Genomic DNA, 23,918 nt, shown 5'->3' with positions numbered 1-23,918 from the left:
TAGATTTCCGCCCCAAGGCATTTTTCACTTATTGGGGAAAAAAAACAACACTAAAGCATTCTGTGCGGCAGTTATTTCAACAAGAGAGATAAATGTCTAGACATTTGAAAAAAGTGCCTTGTAGTGCATGAGAAGATCTAATGAGCCTTAGTGGTTGATTTCTTTTCTCTACTCTTTCTGTGCTCCCCCCCCCCCCCAACTGCCTATTGGCTTCTATGGATTTCTGGCCAAAGGAGGGGAGGGGAGAAGTAATGCAATGAACAGTGCATCTTGCATGACTGCCAGGAAGCTGTCTTAACCACAAGCAGAGTTACGTTTTTAGAATCTTTACTTGCACTTCCCCATAAACGTACCCTCCAGTCATTGAAAGCATTGCTAGGAAATGGCAAAGGATTTGCAGTCCTGGCTGTGTTAGTTTTACATGTGGCAACTGGAAAGTCTTATGGCATTTCATGTTATGCCATTAATTATTTTCCCTTGTGGTCTGGAAAAGATACCGGAATCTGTCTGGCGACAATAACCAGGATGCATGAATTGTTTTACAAACTGGTTTCTCTTAATGGGATGTAGTGTTTTGTAGTGGCAAACCACTAACTTCAGTGGGAGTTTTACCATTGATGTAGATGTGCTGTGGTTTAGAACAAGCATGCAACTTAATACTGCATGTGTTTACTTACAGGTCAGCCCTATTGAGAGGAATGGGGCTTATTCCTGAAGAAGCATGTTTAGGATTGCAGCCTTCATTTTGTGAAAACAGGCATTTTGCGGTTATTCAATAAGTCTTTATTTTAAGAATATGTTTCCTTTGCATGTGAATGAACTTAGAATTCAGGTGATGGGAAGCCTAGAAGAAGCATCAGCAACCTTAGAAGTGCATGCAGGGGGTGGCATCTGGTCTTTTCATAAAGGAAGTTTTTTTTTTTAATAAAAAATAATCAGATGTAAATCTTGTGCTAGGAATGATTTGTTGTGAAAAGTAGCAGCTTTGTGATGTGAAATCTAAGAAATTATGTAGCTTAGTAGAGTTGGAGCTTGAGCTGTGAGCAAGGTGTGTGTTTAAAAAAAAACAAGGTTGTCATCGAACCTTGGAAGACTTGAGAGCTGTTATAGAGAGGCCTGCTTAAGCCCATTGATCAGGCTGTTGTTCTTTTAGCAGCATGAGAGCTCCTTGGACCATTGCAACTTCACCTTCCCCATTTTCGCTGTGGAGCAATAAGCCAAGGCAAATTGTCCCAATCAGGCTGCAGAGCTGTTACAACCCAGTCATTTTGTACAAGTGTAAGAATTCCAACTGCTGCATTTAAGACTGGAATGGAAAAAAAAAAAACTATGGCTGTAATTTTATGCACAAATTGAACCCACTGAACCCAGGAAAAACACACAGGCATTGCATTGCACTGCATTGCACTCAGTAATAATTCGTTATTTATTAAATGGCATGGTACAAATATGAAATTAGCAATGGCAAGTCACTACCCCATGGGCTTACAAATCTCACCAGGTATCCCCAAATATGACTGCTTCAGGATTAGTGATTTTTTTTTTTTAAAAAAGGTACCAGCAAGACAGGGAGGCAGAAGATGGACTTTTTCAACGTGGGGCTTTGCTTTCTCTTGTGTCGGTGCGCAGAATCAGTGGTGTGTTTTGGAGGAGATGGGCTCCCCCCATCTTTTGTGTTTATCTGCATCTTTCAAACTGGGCATTTTTTAATTTTGTGTGTCAACTGTAGGTGTCTCTTGTCTGTGTGAAAGAAAATGGCAAAATCCAGATTATTTTGTAATTGTGACTGAAGGCTTCCCCTTTTACATATGGCATTCATATTCCTTCACTGAAAGAGCTATTGATAATGTGGCACATATAATAAGAATGACCTCTGAGAGACTTAGATAAGTGCCAAATATTGGGGATTGCTTTTATTTTTTCCTTAATCTCAAATTGATGTATGCGACTTCCAGGTTACTTTGCACTCAAATACCACCCTATCCAGCATGTGTTTTTGCTTGTTCAAATGGTGCCTAGACATGCGTTGGAAGCAGCAGAGTTAACTATTGCATGCACACTCTCTCTTCCCCCCCCCCACTCCCTTTCTTCTTTTTGGCCATTCAGAAAGAGTCTCTATTTGGCACATGCCCACACAAGCAGCTGCGTGCTAATAACGAGCAGGAACAAAAGGAAGGAAAGCACGATTTGCTTGAGGTCAGAAGAAGTACCGATGTGACATACTAATTTCAGGAACTGCTGGAGATCAAGTAGAAGTGCATTCTTGGGATCTTCATCAAGGGACCAAATATGGCAGAGTGAGAAGAGTTACAGTTGTCAATCCTATATATGAGGAATGGAGGAAAGCCAAGCTTACCAGTCTACACCAACTATTTTCAACTACTGTGCCGAGGCAAACTGGTGTGCTGCAGGAGTTTGGGGGAGGGTCATTTATTAGCAGAGCCGTAGGGGGATGTGAGCCCCCCACCAACAGCATAGTTTGCCTTGTCAATTGTCAAAAACCAGATGGTATGCCTTCACAATTTTAAGGCCTTGTCTGTGTGCCATGAGATGAAAAAAGTTGAAAATCACTGGTCTACACTGTGACCCTAGATGGAAGGTTGAGCCCAATATACTGTTATCCTACCCGTCCTTTCAGGTCATCAGAGGGGGCCCTTCTGAAGTGCTGCCACCAGCAGAGGTGAGGGGGATAGCAACTAGAAATAGGGTCTTTTTGGTGAGTTATGTTATACTCAGACATCTTATTTTGTGGCAACCCAACTTAAAAAGCATGCTTTGTGTTGAAGTGAGACAGGAAGTAACAACCCTTCTGTTTTGCAAGGGAGGTAAAGAGTGCATGCTTGCTTGAAGCACTGCCTCTTCCCCTTGCTTCTGTCTCAGGACTGGTTGGAACATTTGTGAAACCCATTGTGGTCTATGTACTGTCATCTCCCTTTATGGCAGAGCTGTGTTCTCTAGGGAGGTATGATTAACTGTGCTTCACAAAGGCAGTCACAGGTATGACTGATGGTGCTTAGAAAGCATGTGTTTGCACAGGGTAGATTAAAAAAAACCTGTAGTTATTATTAACAGTATTTATATACCACTTTTCAAGTATTGATTTCTTAAAAACATGCAATTGTCTTCCATGTTTCTTAAAAAAACCAAACCTACTTTAAAATGCTTTCTAAAAGTCATGTGGATGTCTTTAAGTCCTAAGAACATAAGAAGAGCCCTGGTGGATCAGGCCAAAGTCCCATCTAGTCCAGCTTCCTGTATCTCACTGTGGCCCACCAGGTACCTCAGGGAGCACACAGGACAACAGGAGACCTGTATCCAGGTGCCCTCCCTTGCATCTGGCATTCAGAGACAACCTATTCTAAAAACAGGAGGTTGCACATACACATCATGGCTTGTAACCTGTGTTGGACTTTTTCTCCAGAAATTTGTCCAATCCCCTTTTAAAGGCATCCAGGTCAGATGCCACCTCCACATCCTGTGGCAAGGAGTTCCACAGACTAACTACACGCTGAGTAAATAAATATTTTCTTTTGTCTGTCCTAACCCTTCCAATAATTTTAATGGCTTTGCCCTGGTTCTGGTGTTACAGTCTAAAGCGGAATCTGCTATTTTCCATCAGACGCATTGAAAGCCCAATCTTATCCAAGTTTTCATCACCAATGTAGCTGGAGTGCAACCCCAAGGCAAAGGAACAAATATTCCCTTACCTTCAGGAGGCTCTGTGATTGCCCCCCCCCCCACTGCAGGATGCAGTTCACACCCTATTAGCATGGCTGCATCAGTGCTGGAAAACTGGATAGGATTGGGCCCTGAGTTAAAGCTGAGTTTCAGCTGCCTTCATATACACCATTTCACTCTGGTTGGATTTGATGTCACATATGCAGTGAACCTACCAGTAGAATAATCATGGAAGATTAGATGCCATACAAAATCACAAAAACATGTCTGCATCAAAGATAAATTGCAAGTTTATCCAAAGTATTAAATTCATTTACTGGTATGTCTCTTTAAAAAAAAATTCAAATACTTTTTTCTGTCCTTCTGCTGTTGCATTTCCCCCATCATTATTTCGTCCTGTTTCTTTGCTCCATCCTTTCTTGTTTTGTCATGTTAGGGTTAGGGTGCGTCTGAGTTTGCCTTTTACACCCCTAAATTACGCAAATGGGATCTGTTCTTTGGATTTCCATATCCTTGTTTAGCCCACTTGAACTTAGTGACTTCTTGTTTTCATACAACTGATGAGTTTGACTTCCAAAAGTTGTGAGTTGCCTTGGGGTATTTTTTGGGTAATTCCTTGCTTGGTGTGTTGCTTTTTGAAATGTTCTATTGCGTGGCTGTCCATGCTCAAAGGAGAGAGACAGGGTGGTGCACAGAGTTGTGCTTCTCATGGGGAGAAGACATGTCATGCAGGAGTGAATGCTCAGTATCTCTCATTGTCTTTAAAATTGAGTTGAAGTCTCTGGGAGAGTTTTTTTTGAGACCAACAAAGAGCAACTTTAAAAAAAAAGCAACTAAAAAAATTGCTGTAGAGCAGTGTTTCTCCTACTGTGGATCAGAACCACTAGGTGGGTCGCGAGCCAAATTCAGGTGGGTCCCCATTCATTTAAATGTGTGTTTTATTTTCAGTATCTTAGACTTGATGCTACCATGGTATGTGACTGCGTATGGGGAAATGTGGCAGATCCGTACTTTTAACAGGCTACTATGTTGATGCTTTTTACCGTGATAGTCAATGGGGCTTACTTCTGGCTAAGTGTGGATGGGATTGTAGCTTTTGGGATGTTTGGGGAATTTTTTTTTAAACGGATCAGCAACTGCTTGGGGGGGGTTTAGGAGAGTTCTTTATTTTAAATACATTTTTAAAACTTATTGTAAACTTTTGCTTAATTATATTTGATTTTTGTCGCATGGGGTGGTGTTAAAATTTTTCCTGCCTGATGATGTCACTTCTGCCATGACATCACTTCCAGGTTAATGACATCACTTCTGGTGGGTCCCAACAGATTGTCATTCTAAAAAGTGGGTCTCAATGCTAAAAAGTTTGAGAACTACTGCTGTAGAGAATAACGATGATAATGATAAAACAGATTGAAAGGAAGGCTTTCTGTTCCATTAGTGTTTCAAGTCTCTCTTCAGAGAAAGCCTACACTTCCGCCATTCCCATAAGACAGGGGTCTCCAAACCCCGGCCTGGGGGCCAGATGCGGCCCATGGCGAGCCTCTATCCGACCCGTGGCTGGCCTTTGATCCCCTGAGAGCCTCTGGCCCAGTTGACCAAACACAACCTGAGTTGTGCTTGTGGGGTGGGGGAATGGGGGTCCATTTAAGTGTGTGCGCTTTATTTCTTGAGCTGTGTTCACTCTTGGAGAAGTCCTGGACATTTGAACCCACTCATTTATTCATTCATCTAAGTTTCATTCAAATTTTATATTTAATTTTTTCCCCCAGCCCTTGACACTGTTAGAGATAATTGGGCAAAACACAGAGATAGCAGAAGTGCAAACCGGCAGCTGCAATGTGTGGTGCTCAGAGCGCAGGGAAGAACGCCAAAAAAAAGGAGGCAAGACCCAGGGAAGTACCAACACCAGAGTCTATTTACAGGCAGTATTTACAAGCAGAAGGCAGTTCCAGAAATCAGCAAGCAGAGGCAGTCTAGCAAACGGTCCAAAAAGTCAGCAAATCAGGTATCAGTCCAGCAGAGATTCGTGCAGCAACTCACTCCTACAACTCACACAGTGGAGTGTGCTTGTTGGACATTTATACTCCTGTCAGCCAATGGGAAAGGCCATGACCTCATCACTGAGGAATGTCATTGCATCATCCTGGGTGGGGAGTGCATCAGCTTTTCCCAAGCTTTTCTCCTTGTTCTGTGCAATGACTCAGCACTTTTCTCTGATTGGCCCTTGCCCTATTGTCTGACAGGGATGCTTACATTTGCTTACACGCAGCAGTAGTCTGGTAGGCCTGCCTTATCCAGCCACCAAATTGCCTTACTGTATGGGGCACATACAGTGCCAGATATTTGCCAGATATTTGATGCGGCCTTTGGCAAAAAAATTTAGAGACCCCTGCCATAAGATATGTGGGTCAGTTCTGTTAGCCAGGGTTTGCCACAAGTGTTTTATAAACTGTAAGTTGTAGCCAAACTGGTTTATCCAACTAATCTCAAACATTTGTTTTTAAACAGAGCCTTAATCCTGACTTGGCTGTCATCCCTGTAGGTTAGGCAAACTATTTTATAAGCTAGTTCAGCTGTTTGGCTGCAAAAGATAAAGTCTGGGCCAAGCATCATTGTACGTAATCTTGTCGATTGCTATCTCAGTAAACAGGAGAGACTGGAAATTTTGTTTAGCTTGAATATCCAGTGGACCCTCCTTATCTATGGTCTCAGTATCTGTGGATGCTGAGCCCGTGTCTGGAAGACCTCAGAGGACCGGAAGTACCTTAGAACAGCTCTCGGATACAACTAGAAACCAGAAGTGTTTTCTAGTTGCGTCCAGGGTGACCTTCTGAGGTGCAGGGAGGCCCCATGCAACTTCCAGAGCGCCAGGCGCAGCCCCAGGTAAATAATAGTGGCTCTGTGTCTCCCACGGGTTCGTTTTCCGCAGAATTTGGAAACAGGTCTTGGAACAGATACCCTGTGGATACAAAGTACTCACCGTATATTGAATAATTCTTGGATAGTAGCGGTTCTCATATTTTTCCTTTATTAGCGAATGCAACAGAGAGTCTTGCGACACCTTAAAGCAGGAATTTTCAACCTTTTTCGTCTCATGCCACACTGACAAGGTGCTAAAATTGTGAAAGCACGCCATCCGTTTTTTGATAGTTGACAAGGTACACTGAACTACCCATGGGTGACTCACATCCCCCAATGGCCCTATTAATAAATGACCCTCCCTCAAACTCCCATGGCACACCTATGGACTATTCGGGGTCACTCCAATGTACCGCGGCACAGTGGTTGAAAATTTCTGCCTTAAGACTAACAATTTTATTATAGCCTGAATTTGTTAATCTTTAAGATGACAAGGGTAGATGGGACTCATTAGCCTGGAAAGGCAGCTCATCTGAGAGAAGGAAAACTCTGATCCCAAACCTCCACTGCCTTGTGGCTACATCCAGTTATGGAAAAGGCTTCAGGAGTCAACCTCGAGGCAAAATTCGGAGCCAGAGTCCCTGAGGCAGTTCATGGCTGAACACAGTCATGTTCTGGCAACTCCTGCGACGCCGCTGGAACCAACTGTATTGGCTTCTGCCTTTCCTTTGGACCATTTCAGCGACGTGGAGAGGGGGGATTTGCTGCATGGGTAACAGTCTATCCTCCACAACTACTTTACCCAGCTTCGCGCACTGGAGAGGACACTCAGTTCCAGAACACTATTCAGAGCGTGATACCATAGTCTTCCAAGACTGAGGGATGCCAACAAGAAGATGCCAAAAAGACTCGAGGTTGTGTTTGCTACAGTAGACTTAACATGGCTACCTTATTGAGAGTTTATTCACTGGGTTTATATCTAGCCCTAATCCAAGTCTTCAGGGTATACAACACATTATTTTGTTTGTAATCAGTGGCAGATTTTTATGGCTCTGTCAGTGTGGCTGGTACTTGACTAAAGAAATCTTAGGGCGTAATCGTGTGTGTCTACTCAGAGCAGAGGTAAGTTCTGTTGAGTTCAATGGTGCTTACTCCCTGGTAAGTGTGTGTAGGATGGGCTGTCCATGCAGAGAAGAGCACAAGAGATCCCCATAGCAGCCCAAGCTGGACATTACAGGGTGAAGAGAGACCCCCCTTCTCCAGTTTAGCCTGAGGATTAGAAGGTGGAAACTCCACTGCCCCAAGGGGACTAATGTGGGATCTTCAGTAAGTTTGTGTTTCAGCAGTGGCAAAGTAGCTTTGCTGACAAATGTGTATTGTGTGGTATCATGCGTGCAAATCTCTGGTTGGAAAAATATCATTATCTCTTCTGCCTTGTGTTTGATGGTCACAGTGACTTTCTCACATACACTGAAGATGGGACATGTACATCTGTGTTCTGGAGGTGATCGCATGTATGCTGTTGGCTGTACCAACTAGTCCTTGTCCTAACATCTTCCACTTGGTTGCACATTTGTACAATGGGCCTTTGGTATCCAAGGAGGGGGCTTGTTCCAGGGCCCTCCACCGATACCGAAATCCATGGATAATTGAATCTGCAAGAGGGCCTGGTGTGGCGCCACAATAACTTACCTGGGGGTTGCATGCTGGAGCTTCCACATGGCCTTCTTGCCTCCTCAGAAGCCTCTCAGACTCAACTGGAAGCTGTGTCCGGGAGGTCTTCTGAGACCCCCAGGCTGCAGGCTTGGCATCAAATCCATGGTTGCTGAGCTTGCAGATAGGGTGGGCCGCTATATATTATACACTGTTGCAGCTCATGGTGGATTGTAAACAACCAGGGACAGTGAATATCTGTGAGTGTGCTCCAGTGTGTTCACGGCCAAGGGAGAGGAGATCAAACTGTAAAAGTCTTGGTGTTTGATTACTAATGGCCCTGAGCTATTCATCCTTTCAAAGTCTGATAGCCATCTTGCATTGTATGTGCAATTAAGAATGCAGTTGTACTTGTTCCGGTGTAATTGCTCAATTGAGTGGTTGTGTATGATTCTTCTATCCTTAGGAGAAATGAATTAAACCATTTTAGAGGAAGTAAGATAGACAGTGATTTTATTATAATGTTACCAGTTCTGAACCTTTGGGAGATAGGGTGGACTAGATATCTTTACAATCTAGAGCAGCGTTTCTCAAACTGTGGGTCGGGACCCACTCGGTGTGTCGTGAGCCAATTTCAGGTAGGTCCCCATGCTTTTCAATGCATATTTCATTTTTAATATATTACCCTTGATGCTACCATGGTATGTGACTACATTTGGGGAAACGTGACAGATTTGTACTTTTAACAGGCTACAATGTATATGAATAATACAGGTATTTCTAATAATACTACAGGTATTTCTATACCGCCTTTCTAGGTCCTCAGATTTCTCCTCGGACTTTATTCAAGGAGGTTTACATGGGCAGGCAATTTAAATCCCCGTAGGGATTTTTACAATTTGCAAGGTTCTATCTTTCAAGAAACCACAACATTCAGATGTTTCGTTCTTGATCTGGCCGCACATTCAGGCCTCCATTCTCCCACGCTCAGAGCAGATGGAATAACTCGGCTCAGCTTGTCGCACGGTGCAGGTAGCTTTGAACTGGCGACCTTCGAATGTTATCTTCAGGCAAATGGAGGCTCAACCCTCTAGACCAGACCTCCTGCCCTCCTGCATGTATATGCTTTTAACAATGATCACAGGCCAACACACATTTTGCTTGCTTAAACATTACACCAATTCCTGGGTATATTTGGGGTGCCGATTCCAAAAATGGCATCTGTTTTGCCCTATCACGTCTAGTTTTGGAGACACGGCGTAGCCTCTTTAGTGAATGGATCAAGCAGCTTCCTCATGAGGAAGCCTACACCATTGCTTCCTCTTGAGGAAGCCGCTTGAACCATTCACTAATGAGGCTTTGCTATATTTCCAAAACTAGACGTGATAGGACAAAACGGATGCCATTTTTGGAATCGACACCCCAAATTCCTATCAAACCACCATAATGTTTGGGAAAAACTTTTCTGACTCTCAATTTTGTAGGCCTGTGCCAATGGGGCTTACTCCCAGGTAAGCATGGATAGGATTGCAGCTGTAGGGGTGTTTGGAAAATCTTTAAAAGTACTGATCAACAGCTGCTTGGTAGGGTTATATTTATTATAAGCTTTTACTTAATTTGATTTTTGTCATATGGGGGGGGTGTTAAAATTTTTCCTGATTGATGATGTCGCTTCTGGCCATGACATCACTTCTAGGTTAAATGTCCTGAGAGCAAGTTTTACTCTGCAGAGTTGAGTGAGAAAGTTGCCATTTGCAATCAGGTTAACATTAATGGTGGGATTTTGGGGTTGTAACCTGACTTCTTGTGGGCATGCTTGAAAGCCACTTCCGGTTTGCTTTCTGAGACCTCCGGGAGGCCTTTTGAGACCAGTGGAGGCTTGCTAGTCAAACCAGAAGTGGCCACAGATTCATGTAGCTATGGATTCGCATATCTGTGGGGGGTCCTGGAAGAAATTCCCCGTGTATAGAAAGGGAGGACTGTACAGGGAGAAGCTGTAAAAGAAAATTTTTGCTTCTTCTCAATTGTTCAGCTTTGGCTTAAGGTGTTTGTCTCTTAGTTCAGTTCAGACTTAATGGTTTGGTAGCTCTGCTCTCTTGGAGGAAAAGTCTGGTTGTCTCCCGCCCTGGGTGCTTCCACTTTAGGCCTGCCTTTGAATGGAGAGCTTGCACTTAATTTCCTACCTTATCACTGAATCAACATTCATCTGTTACAGCTGGCATTGCTACTGAGATTACATCATCGAGGGAGGAATAAGAAGAAAAGAAATACCCCTTTTCTGCATTTGCTTAAGCCACCTAATTACACTTTAGAAAAGCAATGAATTGGCACAGCACTTTACCCTGAGGCTGGAAATGGACTTGGAATTAGTGGCCGCATCTATTTTGAGTTTGGGGGGGGGGAGGCTTAAGAGTTGCATTTGTTCTGTTTGCTGGGATGTAGCCTTTTTGTGCACCTCTTGAGTAACATTTGCTTAAATTTTGCTATTGCAGAAGAGAGAAAATATTATTTTGTGTATTCAGATTGACACAAGGCACATTAACTAGTTTAATGTAATGCAAATTAACCTAGATTGCAGCAATACCTTGCGCTTTCCTCTGGTTAGGGACCAGAGCATGGATGAAAGTCAAATATGGATGAATGTCAAAGCAGAACCTTCTTTAGCTTGCAGATTTATTTTGGCTGGTGGAAAATGTAAGTAACTATATAACACACGTGAATGCATGCGAAACCTAAATAAAAGGCAAATGAACATAGGAACCCTGACGAAATGTTGTGGAAGGTTGGATGAAATTGGACGAAAGAGGAAGGCAGAAATTTGATATATAGTCATAATTGGAAATGATTGTGTCCATAGTTGATATATGTGCTTCTTCGAGGATTTGGTGGGCCACTGTGAGATACAGGAAGCTGGATTAGTTGGGCCCTTGGCCTGATCCAGTAGGGCTCTTCACAAGGTTCTATGTGTGTATTTCTTTGTGTGTCTTCCATATGTACATCAATATCATATCTTCTCCACAGTTGTCACTGTTAGCTTGAAAAAATAGTCTTATAGCATCTTAAAGATGAACAGATTTATTGCAGCATCCTCTATGGTGGCCTAGAGCTGTTTGTTAGGAGCATGAAGTGTTATCTTCAGTGGCCAGGTGTGCCTGTGTGTATCTAATATAGAGTCTTGTATCCTCAAGTACGCAAGCTGTTTAGGGCTTTAAAGATTAAGTCTAGCCCCTTGAATTGATCCTGGAAACCTGTTTGTGGACATATGTGCATGACTTTCCATTGCATTCTCAGTTTCATTCAAGGTGCTGGTCTAAACCTTTACAGTCCTAAATGATTTGGGATTATGATTTTTACAGGCCTTTCTTCTCCTACAGGAACCTGTCTTCTGTATCGGAGGACAGGTTGTACCTGTCTTCTTGTTTGGGTGGCTCTGGCCAGGTACAGGTAGATGGGCGTCAACTGGGAAGAAAGAGGAGAATAGCACAAGTGGCAAAGCAAATGTGTCTTGGGGAAGAGGAGCAACAGCACCTAGTGTGGTGCCTGATTGGGGTGGCTTTTGGCATGTTGCCTTGCAGTTTTGGGAGGCCTTGTGCTAGGCCTGGCAAAAATGTGAGGTGTCCATAAAGTGGTGCTGAATCCAGTGGTGTAGCTAAAGGGGGGGTCATTGCCCCAGGTACCATACCTTGAGGGGGTGCCAACTTGAACCCCAAGAGTGGATCCTGAGGTGGAGTTGGAGCCTTAGAAGTCTTCCTGTATGCCTTAGAAAGGCACTTCCAGTTTTCAAGAAAACCCAAAGTGCCTTTCTAAGGCCTCCTGGAGGACCTCTGAGGCACGGGGAGGCAAAATGTTCACTCGAATTCTGGGGCAGGTGGGAAAGCACAGCAAGAGGCCAGAGTTGCTCTTTCAGTTTACCTTTTTTCACTGCTGCTTGGTTTTTGTTTTTTTTTAACACCTCTGCCAGCAGCACTTCTGTTGGTAACTGGGGTCCACCAGTTCTGTTTCCCAGAAACCCCACTTAAAACTGTAGCAGGTCATGTAGCATCATTCCTGGGGGGGGGGGTCTGGGGATGATGGTGATCTTCCACTGCCAGGAGGAGTGCTACTGGGATATCTGAAAAGGGTCTCCCTCCAGGTTTGCTACCTGCAAATGGCAGGGGTGCATTTCCGTTCGATACGAAAGCACTGAAAATGATTGGGCACCTGTCGTATACTTCGTCACACTCCCAGGGTTTTGGGTGCTCAGAGTTGTTGATTCTGAACCCTAGAGCCCTCAAAGATCTCTGTTCGGTAGTACTGCCACCACCCTGTAAGAGCCAGTGTCTCAGTCCAGGGATACTGAGACTCTCTAGGCTTAACTATATCCCTTGTAGGCACTGAGCACTTTCTTTACTTAAAGTCTCAGTCCTCAAGTTACTAGTCCACAATGAGGATTTTTGGTAGCTTGCTGAACGGCTAGGCAGGATTCTGAACCTTTGTCCCCAACAGACAATGAACCAACATGGTAAAAGGATTTTTACTTTATTAAGTACATAGGGTTACAAAAAGTTACAAAAGGCAGCAAATGCTAGAGGCATAAAAACTTCTAGGAAACATATCAGCATAAAATAATAAAGCTAACTGGCTATCTCTATTATTTCCTAACTCTCACCTGGGTCAGCTTCTTTTGTAGATCCTCAGTTACCTATGAGGCCACATGGTCTTGGCGGGGCAGGATGTGCACCCACCACCTTTTCCACCAAGAGACAAAGACCAAAGATGAAGACAAAGACAAAAGGCCAAGACCCCCCCCCCCCCGGCTCTGTTCTTGTACTTCTCAACCAACAGGATGGGGTGACTCTTACTCATTTCAAACTGCCCAATCAGAAATCTTGGGGCCAGAATCTTCTCAAAGTGGGGCTGGATGCTAGTCCTCCTAGTTCTCCTCCTCCCCACTGGAGACTCCTGGGCACCTCTCTGGCTACTGAGGTGCTACATTTATCATCTTCCATGAGCTGTAAATTCCTTGCAACTAGGATGCAAGCCACTTCTATGTTACTGGGTTACTTTGGTTCAGGCTTTGCAGTGCTACTAGGCCTAAACTACACATATTCATGACAGCACCGTCTACAGCAGGGGTGTTAAACATAAGGCCTGGGGGCTGGTTGCGGCCCCCAGAAGCTTTTTATCCGACCCTCAGGCTCTCAGCTGCTGAGGTGTTACTGCTGAAATGGCAGCCCACTTGAAAATTGGGCTTTCCTAGATCTTGAAATATGATCAATATTTGCATATTTTCTCTTCTGTCATTTGCAGTTAATGAGTTTCTATATGAGAACAAGGTCTGGCTTCTGGCCATTAGCTGCTTAATGATGTCACTTTCTGCTTAATGACGTCACTTCCGGCCCTCAGCAAGAGCCCTGAATGCTAACTTCGGCCCTCTGTATGAAATGAGTTTGACACCCTTGGTCTACAGTGTAAATAAAGCAGGTTCTACTGCACAGTTTATAATCTTACCAAATTGCAGACATGTGAGGGGTGGAAGGGAAGGAAGATTAAAGGGAAGCCTTTAATTGGGAAGCCTTTAAAGGGAAGCAGTTGGGGTAAGCCAGAGTGAAAAGGCATATGTTTCTGGCTCCTTTCTAGCAAAAGTAAGCTGTTCAGTGCAGGAACAGAGAAGGGACCAAGGATGAAGTGGGACTGGGGCAAACTGCTTCCAGGCTCCAGAGATAGAAGGGGCTGTACCCTCTTGGCAAGGAGCTGAGACAAGTTTGGAGAGCTAGGGATTTTTGGGAAGGGAAGTCAAGAAACTGAACAGGACTAGGTAGGGGAACTCTGCCAGCTGTGTATCTTCTCCTGTCCCAAAATCATTTTTCAGGATGCTGTCATCGTTTGGGAGTTGGACTTAGACTTGGTAGATCCAGATTCAAATCCCTGCTCAGCCATGGAGCTTCCTGGGTGACCTGGGGCCAGTCACTCTCCCTCAGCCTCATCTGCCTCACAGGGTTGTTGTAAGGGCACAAGGAAGAAGGAACCATGTACACCACTCTGATCTCCTTGGAGGAAGGGCAGTATAAAAAAATGTGAATTAACTTGATTAACTGATTAACTTGAACTAATCAGACAATTCCTCCTTGGCTGGAGGCTTCTAGTAGTCAAAACTTTTTCCTAGTGGTTATTTCATTCAGCTTTCCCCTCCTTCCTATATCAAAGCTCAATCATCACCTGCCTCAGACTGAAATGTTGTGCTGTTAAGGTATGCTTTATCAACGGATTATTAGTGTAGCCTGACACAAGAAAGCAAAAAACAAATAAGTTACTAAGAAAGCATCCAAATAATCTTACTGGGATTTGCAAAGAACTGATCTTCCTTAAAAGTGGGAGAAATATGTAGATATACATTTGAGTTTGACTTTTAATTTTGTAGTTCAAGGGTGTGCTGTACATAAGAGCACCTGGCATGCAGCCAGGGCCACACAGGAGCCGCTTAATCCTGCCCCCAGGGTGGCTGGCGCAGGTCCTCCTTGCAGGAAAAAATGGAGGTATGGTAAAATGGAGAAAATCTCTACTGGTGTCCCTGGCTGAATAAGGGTGTCGAGCCCTTATGGCCCCAATGGGTCTACTTGGATCTGTGCTCATTATTTAGTGGGTGCAGAACCAAGGAGACCCATGCTAGTCTCTGTCGTTCAGGGGATTGCATGATGATGTCATTGCCGTTGCTTCCGGGGTAGAAGCCGAATGTGAGCTTAAAAATAGCGATAAGGAGGTCAGGTTGGGCAGGAAGGTTTTTCAAGAGCACAAAAACCGTGTGCAGCAGCCCTGCCTGCTGTGCTGAGCTTCCTGCTGCTGTTTGTAGGCTTGCACGACGGCCTTGCTGCCAGGTAGTGGGCCTTCCGTGACACTCTGGTGAGTGCCTTGTGATACTCCAGTGTGCGAAACACTCTTTGGGAACCCGTGTGGAAGTTCCATCGGTTTATGTGGGATTTTGCACAGAGGAATGGGGCAGGCTCTTGCTCTGAGGGGCTGACAGTTTAGACCAGAGATGTCAAACTTTTTTCGTACACGGGGCCGAAGTTAGCATTCGCGGTGCCTGCCGAGGGCCGGAATGTGACGTCATTAAACAGAAAATGACATCATGAAGCAGATGGTGGCCAGAAATAAGCATTTTATTCTCGCGTAGAAGCTCACTAGCTGGAAATGACAGAAGAAAAGTGCAAATGTTGTTCACGTTTTCAAAATATGAGAGAGCCCAATTATTAAGCTGGGTGAGCTTATTAAAATGGGAGCCAGATAAATACGAGCTTCCGGGGGCTGCATTCGGCCCATGGACTTTAAATTTGACACGCCTGGTCTAGACGTACACAGGAGAGGAAAGGGAAAGAGAAGGAGGCTAGGATAAGTGGGGAAAGAGCATGTGGTTGACTCAACTGCTTAATTGAAGCTTAATTTTAAAAAGTGTTCAGAAGTGAGTGTGTTTTGTGCAACATATATGTCTAATTATGAAAAATATAAAAAAAAAATTCTTTAATTGGGGCAGCCATGTCAATACCAGATAAATGTTTTGGGGGGAGTGTGGAACAGCTAGTAGGCACAGGTCTTTGTTATGCAACTCATCAAATGTTCTTCACTCAGAATGAAATTGGCCCGGCAAACTGTTGCTACGGAAATAGGTGCCTGTGGTTATTGCTGTGTGCAGGAGGGGTTTGTGTGCTTTTCAAACTGTAAAGTGCCTTGAAAAACACAGGCTTTTGTGTTGCTTTATTTTTCTGGAACTCTCCTGCTTGCTGGCAGCAAGGGGCAAAAGCACTTGGTAAATCAGGTTTTTCACAAAAAATTGTTAGCTTGCTGTCGCAAAATGATGGTTTCTTGCTTTTATGATGTACCGATACTTTTTTCTTCTTCTGCTGTCTTTCAGCTGACCCGACTTTTTCAGTTTGCAGGGTCACTTTTCAACCTTGATTTTGTAAGGCCTTATAACATCGTTGTTCCCATTTTATAGATGGGGAAAGTGAGTCTAATGGAAGAGTTGACTTGCCCTGACAATACAGGAAGACCCTGCTGGAGAGTAAGATGGTTTGAATTGCATAGTTGTTGAGTGTTATAGTTACATTTTTAAAAGATAATATTCAGCTTCCTTTTCCCCCATCTCTTAGTGTTCATTATTGCTGGCAAAACTGAACTTTCTGGGATTTTTGATACTTAAAGATAGGATACAAGCTTTAAAGCTACTTCATGCTAAGGTACTTTTTTTGACCTTTCTAAGTATGACGTTTAGTGTGAAAGAGCTTTTGTTTGCATTTGCCCAGTTGTTGAAGAAGATAGCTCTTTGCTTGCACCCAGTTGAATGGTGGGAAGAGCTTGCTTAATAGAGATTGATGTCATACTGAATTCCTTATCTCAGTTTATCTGGAGGCAATAGGATGGAGGAGTGATGGAGAAATAAGAGGATTTGGAAGCTTATGATAAGGTTAATGTTTTGGCAGTTTGTTTTGGTGCGAAATTCTTCATTGCCTACAGAAATGTTTGACTTAAAGTCGTATAGGATACTATAAGTATCTGTTATATCTATTAATTGGAGATTAATGAAAGCATATTGACAATGGCACAATAACTATTGGTTTTTAGTGTCACAAGTAGATTAAAGCCTCAGAATTGGGATGTTGACAAAGTCGTGAGGGCAAGTATTAATAAATTATTAATAATTATTAGACGAGAAAATAGTATTTGGGGTTTACAATGACAAGCTACTTAGCAGCACAGTCTCCCTTCCCATTTTTTTTTAAAGGATTTAAAAATCCAAATGATCAAGGACTGTAAAGAGTGTTCAACAGGTAGTCTTTTCTTTTTATTGTGCTCATTATTGGAATAAAATTGCAGGCCACATAATGCTGAGCACAGCTGATTAGCTTGAGGCTGCCTAATGGTTGGAAAGAAAATAATCAATTGGAGTTTGATAGTTGCATATTCACTTACCAGCAGCTCAGTATAAAAGCTGTAAATTAAAGCCAACTGTGTCCTTGCCCCCAGCATGTGGGGCTTCCTGGTAGAATTGCTTTTGTTTTGGGTCAGATTCATTTCTGAGGCCTCCCTGACCCTCTTTTCTTCATTGTGATTTGCCAAATGGTATTATGAGAATGGGTAATACTTGTGGCTACAAGTGGATTTCAGTTGCGAGATGAAATCTCCCAGAACTCCCTAAGTGTTAGGTGGCCTTTGCTAGCCAAGCCCAAAAATGTGACCACGAGGACCTTGCTTGTTTCCTCATGCTGTATCTTTATGTACAGTTGGAGACAATCCCCTGGTTCGTTCCCCAATTCCAAATTTGGGAATGAATTGTCCCTGCAGTAGTGCTGGCCTTCAGAAGTCGAGTACGACAGCAAGGATAATCTCTGCCAATTTTGAACTCCAGACTTGGGGAAGGCTGGGTCTTGTCTTAGTGTTGGAGTTCCTGGTGTGTTCTCATTAGCCTGTCACCAAAACAGCAACCCCTCTTTGTCTCTCTAGCTTGGGGATGGGAGATGAGGATTGTGCAGTGGTTTGGGAGTTGGACTTAGACCTGGAAGACCCAGGTTCAAATCCTCGCTTATCCATGAAGCTTCCTGGGTGACCTTAGGTTATTCACTCTCTCTCCGCCTGACCTACCTCACAGGGTCCTTGTGAGGACGGAAGGAGGGGAGGAACCATACACACCACCCTGAGATCCTTGGAGGAAGAGCAGTATAAAAATGTGAAAAATAAATAAGCAAAATGAATCACCGCACTATGCATTGCCACTGTGGGATGATCCTCACTTTAGCTCCGGAGCAGATCCAAGGGGGGCCATGGGTGTGTGTGTGTCCCAACTGTCTGCCAGCAGGGAAGGGCGCCTGCCGGGCTTGGGAGCAAAATCGAGCACCAGGGGAACACCCACTGGGCAGGGTGTCAGCAAGATTGTCTGGAATGGGAGCCCAGGTCTACCCACCCAATAGATCTGGGCTCCAAGTCCAGGCAGGAACCCATGTGCCACCTTGAGCCAGTGAACCTTGGCCATGGAGGCCATAAGTTAAATCAGGAGCCCAGGTCTACCCTCCTGGTTGACCTGGGCTCTGGAGTTGGTAGTGATCATGGTCCCCCCCCCCCAAACACAAACACTGAATCTGCCCTGCTTCAGCTCCGAGTTGGGGAGAGAGGCTGGGGCTCTCGCTATTGCCAGAGAATGAAGCAATGCTTGCTGTCACAAGGAGAATCGTAGGCCCCTGTGCTTTAAGCGTTGCTAGCCAAACTGGTAAAATTGGATAGTGTTTACTGCAGCTTAAGGTGGGTTGCCAGTAGCCGGTAATAAACTGCTACAGATGACAAAAAGGGTCTGTGCATCTCTCTTTTTAAGGCTGTCAGTGTGTTACAAATAACAGATCTGCATGATATGTGTCCACCTGCAAAAGTGGTGTTCGACATAAACAGTGGGCCTTCCTTATTTGCGGGCCCAGCATCCATGGATTTGAACATCTGCAGATACTGAGTTCGCAACTGGAAAGCCTCAGAGGACCTCCTGGATGCGACCAGAAGTGGTGTGGGGAGGCTGCGCATGGCTCCAAGGTAAGGGAATTGTGGTGCCACATAAGCCCACTGTGGATTCCATTTTTCATGAAATTTGATATCCGTGGGGAATTCTGGAACGGATCCCCTTAGCTACCAATGGCCCACTGTATTCAAAATGAACCAACAGTGGTTGTCCAGCTGCTGAGAGACTAAACTGCAAATTAAGCTTTCTCCAATTTGGGTCTTGCTTCTGTTGTGAACTCATGAGGTTGCTGTAGGCAAGCTGCTATCTGTCAGCCTCAGCTATCCAGCTGCAATATGGGGGATAATAATACTTATGTTATAAGCAGTGGCTCTCAAACGTTTTAGCAACAGGACCCACTTTTTAGAATAACAATCTGTCGGGTCCCATCAGAAGAGATGTCATTAACCTGGAAGTGATGTCACGGTCGGAAGTGACATCATCAAGCAGAAAAATTTTTGACACTCCCATATGACAAAATCAAACTAAATTAATTAGTAAGTAAGTAAACTAAGTTTACAATAAGTATAAGCTTAAAAATTTACTTTAAAAAAAGAACCCTCCTAACCTTCCCAAGCAGTTGCTGATCTGTTTTAAACAAAATTCCCTAAACATCTCAAAGGCTGCAATCCTATTACACTTGCCCGGGAGTAAGCGCCATTGACCGTCATTGTTAAAAGAATATACACAATAGCCTGTATTAAACAACTGTCACCATTCCCCAAATGCAGTTACATAACATGGTGGTATCAAGTCTATTATACTAAAAATAAAATACACCTTGAAATTATTATTATTATTAACAATATTTATATACCGCTTTTCAACTAAAAGTTCACACAGCGGTTTACAGAGAAAAATCAAATAACTAAATGGCTCCCTGTCCCAAAAGGGCTCACAATCTAAAAAGATGCAAAAGAACACCAGCAGACAGTCACTAGAACAGACAGTGCTGGGGTGAGGTGGGCCAGTTACTCTCCCCCTGCTAAAAAAAGGAGCACCCACTTGAAAAAGTGCCTCTTACCCAATTAGCAGGGGTTAGGGTGAAATGAATGAGACTCACCTGAAATTGGCTTGCAGCTCATCTAGTGGGTCCAGGCCCATCTAGTGGGTCCCGACCCACAGTTTGAGAAACACTGACAGTTGTAGGATTGTTGCCTGACCTTGGTGTTTTCCTTACATGTGAAGTCTTTTGCACACTCCAGAAGAACTATAGAAATGTGATTTATTATTTTTGCTCCCAGCAGGGGATGGATATGGCTAAGGGCGAATGAGACTGTGGGCATCTTATAAGCGACTCTGGAACTGCGACTGCCTGCTGAAAATTAAACCCTGCAAAGCAAAAAGAGAAGTTAACTAGATCTTTTTGGCTTTGAGTGGTGAAAACTTTCACACCTCCTTTGGCTCTGCCCCCAGGAGGAAATTCTTCGCTTCCGGTTCAGTGCAGGGAATCATTAGACTGCTTATCAGATAGGCCAGTTGCCCATATTAAGGCTGATTGACTATAAATGCCCCGAGGTGGTAGTGATTAAAACAAATACAACTTGAAAAAAGTTTGTGTACCAGACACCAGCCTGTATTGACCTACTGTCAGTGAAGAGATTTAATCTTCCAAGGCAGAAGGCTGCTCAAGTCACTGAGTGCCAGGGGCAGGACGATAAAAGAGCAGCTTCTCACCCCACCATGCTGGTAAACATTTGAATACATGAAACCATTAGCAACTTGATGCCTGTGAATAATACCCCATAGGACAGCAGTTCTTTAGCTGTTCAGCTTAAAAATATAATAATAATAATAATAATAATAACGAGGTATTTATATGCCACCTTTCTGGTCATCGGATTACTCCTCTGACTTTATTCAAGGCAGTTTACATAGGCAGGTGTTTCTAAATCCCTCAAGGGGATTTTTACAATCATAGAGGTTCTCTCTTTCAACAACCAACAACGTTTCAGAATGGATCTTCCTGGTTTGGTCTCACTTCTGGTCTCCAGTTCTCCCACGTAGGCTGACAAGCAGCTCCATCTCTCACATGGAGGGCAACCAAGATGCTTCTTGCTCACACCAAGAGCAGGTGGAATCTATCAGATCGGCTTTGTCAGCTGCTTCAAGGTCTTGCAGTTCTCAGCTGTCCAGGGAGCTGCCTGTGTCCTCGAACTGGCGACCTTCTGATGTTATCTTTGGCTAAACGGAGGCTCTACCCTCTAGACCAGACCTCCTGCCTCCAGACATATAGATGTCTCTAGTTCTTTTGCTTATGCTAACATTCAGGAAAAGTGTGCAGGAGCTTCTTGCTGAACTGCTCACAAGCCTTGCAAGTCATACAATTAAATGATCACTTCTTAAAATTCATATCCCACTCTTTCTCCAACCAACTCAAGGTGATTTACATGCTTCTCTCCCTTTCTCTTTTATTCTTGCAACAACCCTGTGAGGCAGTGACATGTGGTGAGATCAAGGGAGCTGCCAGTCAAAAAGGTTTGGGAACCACTGCTTTAGCTGTTAACAGAGTCTCTGGATGCCGGAAGTGTGATCTGGAGGTAGAGCTGCTGGCTTCCCTGAAAAAGCTAAGCAGAATCAGCTCAGGTCTCACCTTGGATGGGAGACTGGAAGCCACTGGCTAGAGATGGATAACATCCTGAGAACCAACCTGAGGTCTGTTTTGCAGCTGCCTGTAGGAGCGTGGAAAGCACAAGAGCTGTGCAGCCAGGATGACAGCTTCACCAAGAAGGGAAAACATCTGGAGAAATGGAGGGTTATGTGAAGTTTCTTTCATAGAATAAAACTTGTAGAAACTCCATTGGGCGGACAAACAGGGAGGGGAGTTATGGTCAGCTTGCCTATGTAAACCACCTTGAGTCTGACATTTGTCTGTGAGCATGTATTGGCAACCTTCAGTCTCGAAAGACTATGGTATCGCACTCTGAAAGGTGGTTCTGGCACAGCGTCTAGTGTGGCTGAAAAGGCCAATCTGGGAGTGACAATCCCTTCACAGAGCAAGTGCAGTCTGTCCCTGGTCTGTCCTGGTCTGTCTCCCTGGCTATGGGCCTTCCTTCTTTGCCTCTTAGCCTCAGACTGTTGGCCAAGTGTCTCTTCAAACTGGGAAAGGCCATGCTGCACAGCCTGCCCCCAAGCGGGCCGCTCAGAGGCCAGGGTTTCCCACTTGTTGAGGTCCATCCCTAAGGCCTTCAGATCCCTCTTGCAGATGTCCTTGTATCACAGCTGTGGTCTACCTGTAGGGCTCTTTCCTTGCACGAGATCTCCATAGAGGAGATCCTTTGGGATCCGGCCATCATCCATTCTCACGACATGACTGAGCCGACGCAGGTGTCTCTGTTTCAGCAGTGAATACATGCTAGGGATTCCAGCACGTTCCAGGACTGTGTTGTTTGGAACTTTGTCCTGCCAGGTGATGCCAAGGATGCGTCGGAGGCAGCGCATGTGGAAAGCGTTCAGTTTCCTCTCCTGTTGTGAGCGAAGAGTCCATGACTCGCTGCAGTACAGAAGTGTACTCAGGACGCAAGCTCTGTAGACCTGAATCTTGGTATGTTCTGTCAGCTTCTTGTTGGACCAGACTCTCTTTGTGAGTCTGGAAAACGTGGTAGCTGCTTTACCGATGCGCTTGTTTAGCTTGGTATCGAGAGAAAGAGTGTCGGAGATCGTTGAGCCAAGGTACACAAAGTCATGGACAACCTCCAGTTCATGCGCAGAGATTGTAATGCAGGGAGGTGAGTCCACATCCTGAACCATGACCTGTGTTTTCTTCAGGCTGATTGTCAGTCCAAAATCTTGGCAGGCCTTGCTAAAACGATCCATGAGCTGCTGGAGATCTTTGGCAGAGTGGGTAGTGACAGCTGCATCGTCGGCAAAGAGGAAGTCACGCAGACGTTTCAGCTGGACTTTGGATTTTGCTCTCAGTCTGGAGAGGTTGAAGAGCTTTCCGTCTGATCTGGTCTGGAGATAGATGCCTTCTGTTGCAGTTCCAAAGGCCTGCTTCAGCAGGACAGCGAAGAAAATCCCAAACAAGGTTGGCGCAAGAACACAGCCCTGCTTCACTCCGCTTTGGATGTCAAAAGGGTCTGATGTGGAGCCATCAAAGACAACAGTGCCCTTCATGTCCTTGTGGAAAGATCTGATGATGCTGAGGAGCCTGGGTGGACATCCGATCTTGGGGAGAATCTTGAAGAGGCCGTCTCTGCTGACCAGGTCGAAAGCCTTTGTGAGATCTATGAAGGCTATAAAGAGTGGCTGTCGTTCCCTGCATTTCTCCTGCAGTTGTCTAAGGGAGAATACCATATCGGTGGTGGACCTGTTGGCTCAGAATCCATACTGCGATTCTGGATAGACGCTCTCTGCAAGTACCTGGAGCCTCTTTAGTACAACTCGGGCAAACAGCTTTCCTACAACGCTAAGGAGAGAGATGCCGCGGTAGTTGTTGCAGTCACCCCGTCACCTTTGTTCTTGTACAGCGTGATGATGTTTGCATCCCTCATGTCTTGAGGTACTCCACCTTCTCTCCAGCAGAGACAGAGGATTTCATGCAGCTCAGTGACGATGATCTCTTTGCAGCATTTTAGGACTTCAGCAGGGATGCTGTCTTTTCCAGGTGCCTTGCCAAAGGCAAGGGAGTCCAGGGCCACGTGAAGTTCTTCTAGGGTTGGTTCACTGTCAAGCTCTTCCAGCACAGGCAGGCACTCAATGTTGTTCAGTGCTTCTTCGGTGACTACATTTTCTCTGGAATATAGCTCAGAGTAGTGCTGCACCCAGCGTTCCATCTGCTGCGCCCGATCCTGGATGACCTCGCCTGCTGCAGACTTCAGAGGGGCAATTTTCCTCTGTGTTGGACCTAGGGCCTGCTTGATACCGTCATACATCCCCTTGATGTTGCCCGTGTCAGCTGCTATCTGTATCTCGGAATAGAGCTGGAGCCAGTAGTCGTTAGCACATCTCCTGGCAGTCTGTTGGACTTTGCTGCGAGCAGTTCGGAGGACCTGCAGGTTGCGCTCACTGGGACAGGCCTTGTATGCTGCTTGAGCTCTCCTCTTTTCCTCAATGACTGGTGTCAACTCCTCAGAGTGGGCTTCAAACCAGTCTGCCGCCTTGTTGGTCTTCTTGCCAAATATGAACAAGGCGGTGTTGTAAACGGTATTTTTGAAATGTTCCCATCTGTCGGATGCGTTTGCGTCGGCCGGGCCTGGAAGAGATTCCTCAAGCG

This window comes from Tiliqua scincoides, chromosome 9 (genome assembly GCF_035046505.1).
Source record: "Tiliqua scincoides isolate rTilSci1 chromosome 9, rTilSci1.hap2, whole genome shotgun sequence".
Lineage (NCBI taxonomy): Eukaryota > Metazoa > Chordata > Lepidosauria > Squamata > Scincidae > Tiliqua > Tiliqua scincoides.
This window is presented reverse-complemented; position numbering follows the sequence as displayed.